The sequence below is a fragment of the Tasmannia lanceolata genome, unplaced genomic scaffold, assembly GCF_043159265.1.
Source record: "Tasmannia lanceolata isolate RefF3 unplaced genomic scaffold, GAP_Taslan_0.1 ptg000020l, whole genome shotgun sequence".
In the NCBI taxonomy this organism is placed as follows: Eukaryota; Viridiplantae; Streptophyta; class Magnoliopsida; order Canellales; family Winteraceae; genus Tasmannia; species Tasmannia lanceolata.
In genome coordinates, this window is record NW_027518697.1 from 11,853,770 (window position 1) to 11,868,399 (window position 14,630).

The window sequence follows — 14,630 nt, forward strand, 5'->3', positions numbered from 1 at the left end:
TTTGTCATGTACACAGTACACTACAGTTGGTTGTCCTGTATGATGAAAAGGGGCCCATTTATCATTTCCCTTCGTCGTTTTGTTGAATAAAAATACAATGATTGCACTATTATTCGAAGGCAGTGGATCGAAAGGCTGTTATTATTCGATCCATTAGATTTTTTATACAATTGATTGGGACTCCCTCCTACCTTAACACGTGTCAGAGGGTTCATTTGCTCCTGAACTTAGCAAAAGCAACGACAATGCTAAGAGAAGAAGCCTTGATATCAGATGTTCTTCAGACCCATAATCAGACCCCGCTGAATTATTATCCTGATCTAAACCCTTCATTTGGTAGGCCTATCGTAACATAAGATGAGTTAGAGGGCCCACATTCAAAATCTAGGATCCAATGGTGAGAAATGTTTTAGAAAACTAATTTTCTATTCCATCTTCGAGACAAGGGCCGTCAGATGTAGCATCCGGGTCATACTATGGAAATGATTTTTCGGGCACAGCCTATCTACGTTATGACCCATCATATGGACGGTTTGGATCATCCTATGGAAATGATTTTCGTCTGTCGTGGCCTCATGGGTATTTTTGTCATTTCACTAATGGGAACCATCCAAAAAAAAGGTCGTGGTTTGAATTTGTCGCTGCTTTAGGATAGGGATACAATGACCATAATATTTTGATAATGAAACGAACTCATCTTGTCTTTTAGAATTAAACCAGCAGTCAAAAGCTATTCCAAACGGATTTGTTGGTTTCGGTCTCCCTAAGCACTCTTCCCAAAAACAGCTCTCAACGACTAATTAGAAAGAAAAGACAAGGTTAATTCGTCTCATTATCAAAACATGGTAGTGCAAATATCAGGAGCTAATAAATATCGTCTGAAGAAAATATGGAGGATAGACGACCGTTCATGTGCCGTCTCACACAACATTCCATGGCAGAAACGGCCGAAGAGGCTTCATTTTCGAAAATAATTCTCAACGGTCGTTATTAATGACCACGCTGGCACACGGTATGGTTGGGGTTTGGGGAGCAGGCTGTGTCCTATTGGCGGCGGACTTATGCGTCCGACACTTGGTTTAAAGCACACGTTTGCACCCTAAGTTCTGATAATGCCACCCTTGTTTCTATCTTAATCTTCTTCTCTCCGTTGTTACTGACACTTAGTTGAGAATTGTGTGGATGTTGGTCACTTTAAACAACTTGTTTGTTGGACCATTTGATGAGAGAAATTAAAACTAAAATGAAAAGAGAGGTAGAGCTATGTTACATGGTTCATTAGAGGTAAGGGTGCAACTCGGGCCGGGATGAGCCCAACCCTAGTCGAACTTCATCAACCTTAATCCATGGCCTAGCTCGATGATTCAGGTTGAGGAAGGTCAACCCTAACTCAACCTGCCTCTAAATCTCTCAACCTGCCTCTAAATCTCTCAACCCTAACCCAACTTGTCTCCACCCCAATGGGGCATCATCTTAACCCTGGTGCCACATTGGATTTATTGAAAGGGAGTTTGTCCACATCACCATGAGCAGGTACCCCAGCTTATTGCTATATTATAAGGGATTTGCTAGCATCCATCGCAGAAAGTCTGTTGCATGTCAAGCAGCCACCTCGTGAATGAGGACAAAATCTGCTGAAAAGTGAGCCGGTGTGGCTGCTCTAACATGCACATGACAACAGCCACACATGTTGGCTGTTAAAATAGATACATACACAACACGACCATAGTTTGATATAGCACTAATCACTTTGTTTTGATGATGGGTAGAGGCACATGGCATGGCCTAGTGGGAAGTCGGCTCTCTCTCTTTTCTTTTCTTTTACTATTTTTAGGGTTGTTTGTATATGGAAGAAGCCCATACAGGGTCCCATATAAGCACGTCATGGGATGGCACCATCGGATAGAGACGGGACCCCACTTGCTTCGGCTTCAAGCATAAAGAGTGTATAATTAGAAAAAGACGAGAGCGAGAAAGAGAGCGCACGCTTGCATGGCACCATAAGCTATTGGTCGCATATGGGGTGGCTCAATCTCATAATATCGTATCCATTACCCCGCCCCTTCCACTCAGAAGGGAAATGATCTATTCACCTCTTTTTCTTCACCGGGCCACCCCCATATAGTGTGTATAAGAGTAGTCATAAATACACTGGAGGGGGCTGGGTTAGGATAGAAAAGGGGCTCATATATTACTTCCCCACTCAAAAGGTTATAGCTAGTGCCGTTTTGCTTTTAGTTGCTGAAAATGAAACCTTTCCAATAACTTGTGACTGATCCTTTAAGTTTAAGCTTTCTTTGAGACCTTTCTCACCCATAATAATTCAAAGAGGATGACTACAGAAAAAGTCATTTTCCGATCAATGGTAAAAGTCAATTTTGGGCCTAAAGGGGCATCTATGTGAAATCAAGACCATTGATCTTGATCCCATCTTGAACAGAAATCTTAGATTTGGATTTGGATTTTGTTTATATTTTCAACTAGATCAGATCCTTAGATTTCCAAATCGGCTACAACAGTGCAAAAAATTCTGATTTTCAAATCTGTTCTCCGAGACATTATTTGGAAATCAATATTTGTGGCAACTTCCTTCACCATCGCTGCTCCTCAACGTTGCTCCGGCAGCAGCGAGACACCCCTCCCCTCACTCTTTCTCTCTCTCTCTCTCTCTCTCTCTCTCTCTCTTAAAACATGATCATGAAGATGATTGATGTGTTTTGTATCCAAAACTCAAATCCAAATCAAAATACAAATGCATGAGGTATCCAAACGGGCCCTAAAGGAGTTTAAAACTTGATAGTGCGGAATTTGGGCAGAACCCAAACTAAACTTGATGGATAAAGGGCGTGAGATCATCAGATATGTTTGGGGCAGAAGTGGGGCCCAATAAAGTGTATTTTATAAGAGTAAAAGTGACTCTTTTTTAGCATTTTACCTAGCCCCATAATTGTAAAGTTTAAAAGAAGAGAAAGTTATTTAGAAGAGTTAGTATGGGAAGGGCACCTCATTGGATCCATGTTACCCAGCTGCATTTATAATGACATTAAAAAGTAGAAAATAAATGGACAGATAAATAGGGCTGGGTGATAAGGATCCAATGGGGGCACCCTTGCAGCTGTTTTTTTTTTAGCAAGGGCACCCTTTAATTTAGTATTTCTAATATATATTTTATATATGGGAAATGATTTGTGCGCGGAAATCATTTCCCTTTATATATGGGTCTCTCTGCAAGAACTCATAGGCAAGGCAAGGGCACCCTATTGAATCCAGGTCACCCAATCGCATCTATAATGGCACTAAAAAAATGCAAAATTAAAAGAGAGAAATTCTTGGGGGTGTGGATCCCAAGAATTCGATATATTAAATAAAAAGAAAAAAAATACATGTGAAGAGAGAGAGAGAGAGAGATGGTTTTGAGGGGGGTTCTATATCTAGATGATGTCCAAGACAATAAAAATATTTTAAGCTTAGGGCTGGTGAATTTTCTCTCTGGGGGGATGTTAGAGAGGGGGTGAGGTATTTCCTTTCTTTGACATTATAAAAATGGGCACTCTTTGCTCTGAGGCAGATGGCTCAAACCAGACACCTTAAATAATGTGTGTTTACACCCAATGCCAATATTCAAATCCTCAAACCAACAAACTTCCTTGATAATTAATTACATCAATTAGTCTTCCACTTAGAGAAAGAATTGCAGATAATCTTGTCTTTATTAGCATATAATCCTTTTATATTTTTTATGTTTCTATTCTGCTGTTTTCTTACACAAAAAGAGCCATGAACAAAAACAAACAACAACAAAAAAAAAAGCCTTACAAAGAGGGTTTGGCCTTAGAATAAAGTCATTAAAAGGTTTTATATGTCCCAACAAAATTTTTAGGAATTCGGGTTGAGCTTTACCATGAAAATGGGTCAGGTTCATGTTGATTCCAATTAATTTTTTAGCAAAATACCAACCCGTCTCGACTTTTTTTGCACTATTTTATAAAAATATACTATTTTTTTTCAAATATAAAAGAAGGGAGCAATTTATTTGGAATAACCAGCAAAATATAATATACAGAAACCATGATTGAGATTGAACTGTAGTCACTAACTAATTTAATAAATTAGCCAGTTCTACATATACTCTAATAGAAAGTAGAAGTCTAAACAGAGAGGACATTGACAAAGTTTAAAATCTTTAATAAGATTGCCAATCATACATGCACTTAACACGGGTGCGATTTTTAAAATATAAAAATAATTAAAAGATGCTTTTTAATTCCTTAAAATATTAATGATCCCAACAATATGTATGGACAATCTTGTAGAACCTCCAAAAACAACTCAATTTTTGCTAACCTTGTTTACTCAAGAAGTGAGAATGAGATTCCATCTGATGAGTATAGACAAGATAAAGAAAGGAACTATTGTGCAACAATTCATAATTATATTGAAAAAGGTCTCAAATGATAAGCAGTTACATAAAAACTATCTTAAGGGATCATAGATGTTGAAAATAATGTGCACGGTCGATTAAATAGTTTATTAATCAACAAAGCCATTAAAGAAATGTATTCTCACCCAAATACTAAAGTGGGACTTGATCAATTTCAGGGTGGGGCCCGCCATTGGATTAGCTGCTTCACTAAGCATGTGAAAACACTACCATTATCTGAAACAAGGGGAAAATTGTTACCAAAGAAAATTTATTAGTCTGAGGAGCATAGACAACAATTAAACAAATAAAGATCAATTGAATCTCTATGTACACCCTCACTAGCTAAGGATCAGCCATCTCATTCGCCTCCGTCAAATGTGGAAAAAAATGCCACTCTATACAAATGCAAGAATTTTACTAATCTTGGTCTTAACTTCATTTGCATGGAAAAAATGCCACATATCATATCAAACATTAGTCTTAACATGAAACAAATCAAAAGTTACTGTTATCTTCTCCTAATCATGGTCTTTAACTCATTTAGCATGTCTGACATTCTGTCATAAATTCATAATAAACGAAACTAAGCTTGGCTAGATTAATGTGAGATTCAGGTCAGCCTTTTGTTTAGACATGTTAGTCTGGTTCTCGTTGTTCATAGAGTGCATGACATTTATTTACAATGTTTTGGTTCTGTGAAACAACCAAGTACTCCAAAAAGCTTAAGCTGTTGAAGAAGGTGTTATTTAATCTTTTATACTTTTGACACTCCCCCTCACTTGTGGCCGCTCTTTAGGGTTGGCCTACACGTGGCACATGTGGCTCCTCTTTTGGGTTGGCCATTTAGTGTGGATTTTTAATATCAAGGAGTTTTTGAACCCGGCACAATAGCTCTGATACCATGTGAAACAACCAATTACTCCAAAAGCTTAAGCTGTTGGAGAAGGCATTATTTAATCTTTTGTACTTTAACAGGTTCCACTGGTAGGTATGAGCTTATTATACTGGTAATGGTTGCATGTCTTACACAAGCATGAAGAAGCAAGGTTTCAGCACAGTAGATCTGAATTAGAATCAAACACAAATCTACTTCTTGGAGTTTGAAGTGGAATATCTTTCAAAAGAATGCAGAAGCTTAAGGCAGTAGATAATCATGAATTAGACTATGCCATCAAAGCCACAAACTTCACCTGTTTCATCTAAAGCTTTGGGGGTTAGGATTTAAAAGATCATATCAAGACTATAAAGGAAAAAGGGGACTCAAATTTTCTCATTCTAAAAGGTGTATATACTGATACTGAATACAGTTTAACTATTAACCAACCAACTCCCAATTTTCTCTTTGGAATATTGGAAGAAGACACACAATCTCACAAAGACAATATGACAGAAATTAGGTTAAGTTCCACAAACCACAATTCATACCTCTACAGCACGAGTTGTTGTTGAAGTGGATTGGCTATCCAAAGTAAAAATAAGATATTTTATGACCTAAAGGTTATATAGGAACCAGAGATTCGGAAGTGGGGCAGCATCCTAAGAAGAACCACTCTCCAACAACAGTCTCCACAATTCCTTCCCATAGACAAAATAATGGATAGTTGACAAGTTTTCACACAAATTTGCATTGCAGATAAAGGCAAGCCTCAAAATAAGAAAAAGTATCAAGTAGCGCTAGGATAACATAATCGCGAAGCTTGTACTTTTGCTTAGGCCCTACAGGATGCACAATTGTCAAGAAAACAGAGTTTTCGACTATCGCTTTAAGGATAACTCTCACCCACTGATGGACTGAAGAGTCAATGTCTAAGGCAATAAGAAAAACAATGATTTGGTCCCTCAATGATCAACACAAGAATGAATTGATGATAATTAGGAACTATGCAAAGAATATAGTTCTTCAGGTTAGCTCTTCTATTGGAAAGCAAAGATATACAACGTGCATCCTTGATGGATTGGCCTAATCCTAGTATCCTAGATAGCGATTTCCTCTAGAGTTGGAATAAAACAATTTTATATCATAGGATGTTCCACAATTTTCTACAATGAAAACAGTAAGGAGGCAGATGTAATGGAAGGGTTTGTAAGGCAGACTAATGGAGACACTTTTTTTTTTTTTGAATGGCAAGTTAAATCCACGTAGAAGATCCCAACTAGAACCAGGATTAGAGCCGGGTAGATTCCTTTTACCTTCTTTATGAATTTTTCTAAAGGATTCATTTAGCCGGCCCCAACTAGTTTGGGACAAAGGCTTTATTGAGTTGAGTTGTAAGTATAATATATTAAAGGGGCCAAAGGCCCAAATAAAGGAACAAATGGATATCAGAACAATACAGGGAGAGAAAAATCAATGAGGAAGGAAATCAAACATCTGAATACTAATGGAGACACTTAATCATGGGAGATGAACATCAAATGCATTTCTGAATATTAGTGTTAAAACCATAGTTTTAAAACTCCCCCGAGTCGACTCCCTTTTACGTTGGCCGTGTTCCACGTTGCACATCATCGGCGTTCCGCTTTTTGCCCATAAAAAGAAAGATTACAAGTGCACTTCAGGGTGCAAAGATACCATTCATGATTCACACACATTGAAAAGCAGCACAAGAAATGCTTGTAGTGGAAGCAACACTCCACCATTGGAGTTTCCATGTTGTGGACTGTAGGGGAGAAGTTAATTTCTAAAAGTACATGGATTCATGCTGGATACTTCAGTATCTCTTCAAGACACACTTTATATTAAAGGACTGAATCCACAAGCTATTATAAAGAGATGCAACTAAGAGTGGTCAGAAACATGGGAATTGTAGCCATTTATCCACCAATAACTTGAGCCCATTCTTTTTGTTTCCTTTTTGATAAGTAAGGTATTTTTAAATCCACAACCTCGTGGCTGCAACACAAAGAACCTTCCCACTGAGAAACAGGCTCAAGCTCAATAGAATCCAGGAGCAATATTGTAGGTCCCTGAAATTGATAATATAAATGGTTATTTGTGAAGGTCACCCAATTTCCAATGTTTTTCACACGACAGAGTTCATTTTTTTTTAGAAAGAAACAATTTTATTCATTCAAAACAGGAATGTAATAAATGAAGAGGGGAAAAGGCGTCCCAAAACCAGCAATAGACACATTACCCCCTATACACATAATATATACACCTGCTGTCTGTTTCCTCCCTTCGATTACGAGCTGATGATTTCCACCTCCGTGTTGTCGACGCCGTGCTTTGCCAAGTGGTCAGCTACGTTGTTTCCCGATCTTTTCATAAGCAAGAACTCAGGTTGAATTTATGTGCATAGGTCTCTTACCTCCGTGATGATGTTAGACTACTCCCACGGGCCCAACAACTTGTTTTGAGCCCATGCCAAAGCACTTGCCTAGTCGCCCTTGATAATTAAGGGTCCTAATCAGCGATTTGCATACCATCTAAGACCCCATAATAGGGCCCGTGCCTCCGCCTCCGCCTCCTCATTAGAGCCACAAACTCCAGCTGGTACGGAAAAAAGATACAATAATGTCACCATTTTCATCTTGAAAGACTCCCTCAATTCCCGACCTCCCCAAGTTACCTTTGGCGCTCCTGTCAAAGTTAGATTTTAACCAACCAGGGTGAGGGGGCTTCCACTTAAGAGAAACTTTCGCTCACGTTCTCCTCTCGAATATGGCCACCTTCTAATTTCTTAATATATCATCCATCGAGTAGCAAGAATGCAAGATAAGATTTTTTCGGTCCGGGTAGTCCACTTTGATTTCAGTTATACTCCCAATTCGTCTTTCTTTGTATTCAAATATTTGGTTATTCCTTTCTTTCCACAAATTCCAAGTAATAGTGTATGGAAGTAACCTCCATAAGATTCGTCTAGTCGTACCAAATGGGCCGCTACTCTAGTGCAATATCGCGGCCTTGATCTACCTTTGAGATACGTAGACCACTCAAAAGCTCCTAATGATTGCCTGCCATATTTGATGTGTAAATTTGATGTGCAAAATGACACTGCAATAAGACACGGTCCAAAGTCCCCTCCTTGCACAATATGCACCAGCTGGCTAGTTAGAACGTTCTTCTTTTTCGCCTCTAACATGTGTTTACTTTCTTTTTTGCCACCGTCCAAATGTACGCAGTCACCCGAGGAAGAGCTGCTGAGGCCGACATCTTTTTGTAGATAGTAGAAACTCCATCCATCCATGCTAACTTGTGAAAGAATGAGCGACCAAAGAAAGTGTCGTTACAATAGGAATCCAAACTCTATAGCTGGGACATGACAAAGAACAAAACTTAGAGGCTAGACGACCTAACAAGTAACAACATGGGAAGACTCTCTACTCCCTATCCTTAAGGTCCCTTCTGAGTTTAACCACCCACACCACTCCCCCATCCCCTCACTCTCCATACAATCGCACCCCTCGCCCCTCTATCGGTTGCTAGTAGGTAGAGATCTGGGAACGTATGACACAACAAGGGCTCTCTTAACCACAGATCTACCCAGAACGAGTCCCCTCTCCCCTCCCCACCCTGAATCGGACCAAAGGCTCATACAGTGGGTGCGATATACAAATAGACCTCCACGCCCCCGTCCCTTTCTATACTAGGGTTCTTACTCTCCCAATCCCCATCTCCTCCCCCGCCAGCCCATACTTGTCCCCAATAATTTTGTGCCACGAGCATTCTTCTCCTCTCCAAATCGCCATAACCATTTCCCCAATAGGACCTTGTTTCTCAACTTTACTCTTCCAATCCCCAAACCACCATGTCCTTTTAATCTGAAAAACTTTTCTCTTTTCAACAGGTTTTTGTAAGCCCAACGGTTCAACAATCACCCATATTTTGATTGATCACAAACCCAAATTGATTGAAAACTAATTGACTAATAGTTTTCTTGTTAGGATGTTTGTTAAAGTTTAGGTCACTGTGAGATTTGTAAGCCTAACGGTTCAACGATCACCCATATTTTGATTGATCACAAACCCAAATTGATTGAAAACTTATTGACTAATAGTTTTCTTGTTAGGATGTTTGTTAAAGTTCAGGTCACTGTGAGATTACTTCACAATCAACTCGAATGGGAAGCACATCAAGAATTGACAAAGAACCATGGTTGAAAAATTAAAAGAACAACCTTGCAAATATCCAAAGTCACCATGCACTCAAGGTTGTCAAGTTGAAGACCCTTAGACCTAAGTTGAACTTTTATACTTAAGAATGTAACTCAATCCTCTCTAGGTCTTAGTGGTATTCAAGGCTCAAAATACATCCTAAGTACGCATAACATACCTAAGGAATCAATATAAGACCCCCTAAATAGACCAAACAAGTCCCTTAACTAATATGCAAAAATGGTTTGTTTAGACGCTCGAAGCTCAAGGCTCGATCGCATGAATACAAAGAACCAAAACGTATCCGAGGGTCCAAAATCTCAGAGACGCCCGAAGCTCCCTCTCGAGCGACCGAAGATCCCTTTCGGGTGCCCGAAGCTAGTTTTTCATTTTTTTTTATTTGTAACGGCTAGTTCTTCAGGCTTCCGAACTAGCCGTTGGCAGTACAAAAACGACTAATTTTGTGCTTTTTCTATATAAATGCCTCTCTTACCTCACTTAATCTTTTCCAACTATTGATAAACATTTACTAAGCCTACAACAACTTGTGAATCATTAATTTGGCATTAAAGACCTCACAAACCGTCTTGAGCCTTGACTTTGCAACTTTGATTTTTGAGAGGATTTGAGCTAGGATTATTGTAATCTTTTGAGTTTGTGAGAGAGAGTTATCATTACTAAGATGCACAAGAGAGCTTTTCTTTCATCTTCAAACACTTGTAAAGAAGGGTTGTCACCCTTGGAGAGTTTCAAGACTCGGCCCTGTAAAGAGACCTCGGATCCGGCCGTAGTGTGGAGTCCGAATAGTGAAAGAGCCCAAGGAGATAAACTTGGAAGAGTGGAGTAGGTCTTTGGAATAGACCGAACCACTATAAACATGGCTTTCATTGTGGACTATTCATTCTCTCCGCGCTTCTCTTGGTGATTGGTAATATCTTACTTTGTTTGTCTTAAATTTCTAATTAACAAGGGTAAAGTTTTTAAAACTAAATTACATTTGAAAAACCCTTAATTACCCAATTCACCCCCTCTTGGGTTGCCTTTGGGATTTCAGTTTTTCAACCTCATGTTCTTTTCTCCTCCTTCAGAAAAGAAGTTTCTCCAAAGCGGCTCTATTTTTCGCCACCTTGGCTGGGACTTCTATAAAGGACATGAAGTACACATGCATATTTGCAAGGGCTTGATTGCTTTAGCTGGAACCAAAAGGGTAGATGTTGAATTATTTAATAACGGCAGATGAGTCATTCTGGCCTCCCAATAGTTTGAGGAAGATTTTAATATTTGTTTCAGTGGGCAAAACAGGTATTTCAGACTCCCTAAGTTTCCTAAAAATTTCTCACAGTAATGTGATGACATTTATGAATTGCTGGCAAGTTAGAAGAGATAGTTTAGGTTTATAACAAAGCAAGAAATCAATAGCATTATCGTTGTTTTAGTATGTCTAGTAAATATTAATTCATGTTTGTTGCCTTCTCTAGTAAAGCTCTAATTCTCTATGTTGCATTTTGACAATTCTTAACTCCTCCCGAATATAGTTTTTGTTCATTGTAGTGAGTTTCAACGTCCTGATAAGATAGAAGGATAAATAAAATAATATCAACATCCTTCCCTGAAAAATCATAAGTTAGATTAAAGTAATAAACACATTTATCCATCACATCCAGGTGTAAAAGTAGTTGATGAAAGAAGATACTCCGTATCAATCAAAATCAAGATCCTATCCAAATTCAACCCAACAACAACCAAACCGTTATTTGACTTTTAAGTTCACATAAACAAATGCTCCCAATCGTGAGATCAGTTCATTGGATCCTCATACCAAAGAAGATTAAAAGAAAAAAAGAAAAGAAAAAACCTTACAACAATATCTACTAAATAGTACCATTCAAAATAATATATATCAACTAAATAGTGAACTGTGTTCAATTTCTGATTAAACCTCTTCAATGGAGCAAAACACATCACGGAATCCAAGCAGTTTAGTTAACAGAGAACAAGAAAATTGTTCACCACTAGAAAATAAACGCTGAAAACCTTACTTCCAAATTCTTGCAGAGAAGCCATGAAGGAAACTTAAGCCATTAACCTCCTCCAATTTCTTGTGGAGTTTTTGCAATGATAGAGAGTGCATGCAAGCCAGATTGCAGCTCTTCTGCCAAAAGATCATAAACCATCCGATGGCGTTTCACAAGGGTTTGCCCCTCGAATTTTGGTGAAATGATCTTGACGTTAAAATGGGTTTCTTTCGCATCGCCCTTAACACCAGCATGACCAGCATGTTGATGTGAAACATCTTCAATTTCTAAAATGCTTGCTTCCAGTGCAGGTTGCAGCTTCTGCTTGATTCTATTGGCCCTCGAGAGCAAAATGTTGGCTCCCCTTGAACCCATTGTTGTTGCTCTAAAATTCTACAGTCCTTTAGAATCCCTAAAATGAATCCATGAAAATCACTATAAGAAATTCATACTACAATTTTTAGCAACCTGTTATTCTCCTTGTGAAACAACCAACTACTCCAAAAGCTTAGGCTGTTGGAGATGGCGTTATTTAATCTTTTATACTTCAACACTCCCCCTCACGTGTGGCCCCCCCTTTTAGGGTTGGCCTACACGTGGCACATGTGGCCCCTTTTTGGGGTTGGCCATTACATGCGGATTTTTAATGTCAAGGAGTTTTGAACCCATTACATGCGGATTTTTAATGTTAAGGAGTTTTGAACCCAGGACCTTTACTCTGATACCATGTGAAACAACCAATTACTCCAAGACCTTAAGCTGTTGGAGATGGCGTTATCTAATCATTTATACTTTAACACTCCCGTCTCAAATTAAACACCAGTGTGATCATAGTTAACAAGATGCTATGAATGAATCTTTCTTATTATTGTATGTTATGTTAGGTTTAGTCATCAGGATATAAAAAAGATAACTTTAGAAACCCTCTATTTCCCTAATCAATAATTATTGATTTGACAACACTACAATAATATTAATCAAATCTTCAATGGATAAGGTTTTTAAAAAATTACAAACAAGAAGACAAACATAGCTCGACTTTGTTTCTACATTATCAAGCTACATAAAACCCATTTTATTAAATTTAACCATCAAATGTTCCTATGGGTTTTCTTACAAGCTTTTTATTTCTTTGATCACTTTTTCAACAATAACTTTTGCAAAGGGAAAGACAAAGAAATAGCCCTGAATTATATTATATAACTCCTAATAGTTTCAATCTGCCGAAATTTCCCCCAAAAAAAGAGTCTTTGCAAACTACAAAACCGATAAACTTAGCCCAGAACTATGTTACTATAACTTTGAATAGTTTATGCTCCATTAATAAACCTAGAAAATTCCTATAAAGAACTCCATAAGGTCTGCTAGCACCCTATTAAGTCTTTAATAATTTGAATTCATTAAACGCCATGCTAGTAATATTAATGAAATAAATATATGATGATCGTATCCCTTTTATTGTTCTAGCAAAGAAACAATCTTTTTTTTTTTTTTTGAATGATAGCAAAGAAAGAATCTATACAATAATATTCTACAGTTTCAAGGTGCCAAAATAGCCTGAAATTTCTTTTTTTCATTTTTGACCAAAAATCTAAAGGGCTATTTTAGCAGCATTCTATGTCTTTAATGATTTATTACATACAACAACACTAATAGTAGTAAGTTTTAAGAAATGGTATTCCATTCCACCTAAAGAATAATACATAGATAGAAAGAAAAGCATAGCCTTAAGCTGTGTTACTCAAATCTTCTATAGTTTCAAGCTAACTAGTGCTAGTTTGCACACATATAATTGATTCCAAATTTACACACATATTGCACCCACAATCCAATAAGATTGCACACCAACATTAGCCCTGAAATCCACACACTAATCTCTATTTAACTACTAATTCATTAAAAAGGACGAAAAAAATCAAGACAAAACATAGATGGTGACTAGGAAACCATTTTCCTTTTTCTAACATTATTGGAAAAGTAAACAGAACATTTAGCTGGTTGAAATTGCAATTTCTGGGTTTTTTATCTCAAGAAATACAACAAAAATTGTCCCAACCATCATCAAACATTCAGGAAACGCAAGGACCACTGCTTTTATAAATTCGAAAGAAATACCCACATAGGAACCATAATTTCATACTGATTTCGACTTTTAAAAATTGGGCATAAGACAGAAAAGAAATTTGGGTGAAATCAGACAATAAAATTGTTTTAACGAAGAAAAATGAAAAAGAACCCTAGAAATCCAAAATAAAATAGAACAGGGACCATTTGATCGAAGTCCCGATAATATAAACAGCAGGAAGAAATAGAAACTAATTTCAGGACTAGTAACAGGAAAAGAAGAACTTACAGTAAAACAGCCCCCCTGAGAGAAAGAGAGACTACTTTGGGAGAAAAGAGTTATTTAATAGAATTGGGAGCACTTACTAATATACTAAATGACAAGATGCTTGGCGTATCTTATAAAAATGTACCATAGGGCTTACACCATAGGATGATGAAATAGTCCATTTCATGTACCACGACTTAAACAAGTTGTGCCTAGAATCATTTCTATAGGATGATCCTAACCCTCCGATCTATAAAGGTTTCCATAATATGCAGTTCCTTTATAGATTGGAGGGCTACGATCATCCTATGTAAATGATTTTTATGGCAAAACCCCATCAATACTTTCTGAAAAATACTGGACTATAAAGGTTAATACCATATAAAATGGAAGTGATATATATGCCCCTGATTACTTGGAACACCCAGCTATATCAATGACTGCAGAAGGGCTGATGTACTTCACGTCAGAAGTATTCAATGGGACTGATTGCCACATACATTGTTGTTGGGTGTCCCAAGTAATCAAAAGGGGCCCATATATCACTTCCCCATATAAAATAAGGGAAGTGATATTTAGTTATTTACGCCTCTTTTGATCACTAGGGACACCCAACGCCAATGTACGTGGCATTCAAAACCACTGGATTTTTCTGACGTCAAGTACATCCCCCCTCCGGGTCATTGATACATTGGTGCCGGGTGTCCCAGGTGATTAAAAGGGGTGTAAATATCACTTTCCTTAAGTCCAAATATGTGGGTCC

General features: G+C 37.8%; 1 long non-coding RNA gene across 1 annotated transcript; it reads right to left on the reverse strand.

Moving 5' to 3' along the window:
- Positions 1-4,399: 4,399 nt before the first annotated feature.
- LOC143854431 (uncharacterized) lies at positions 4,400-14,020 on the reverse strand. The gene is made up of 3 exons (XR_013237516.1): positions 13,889-14,020; positions 11,560-11,947; positions 4,400-4,657 (listed from the first exon to the last, which is right to left on the reverse strand). It is a non-coding gene; the product is annotated as an uncharacterized LOC143854431 (long non-coding RNA).
- Between the last annotated feature and the right edge of the window lie 610 nt (positions 14,021-14,630).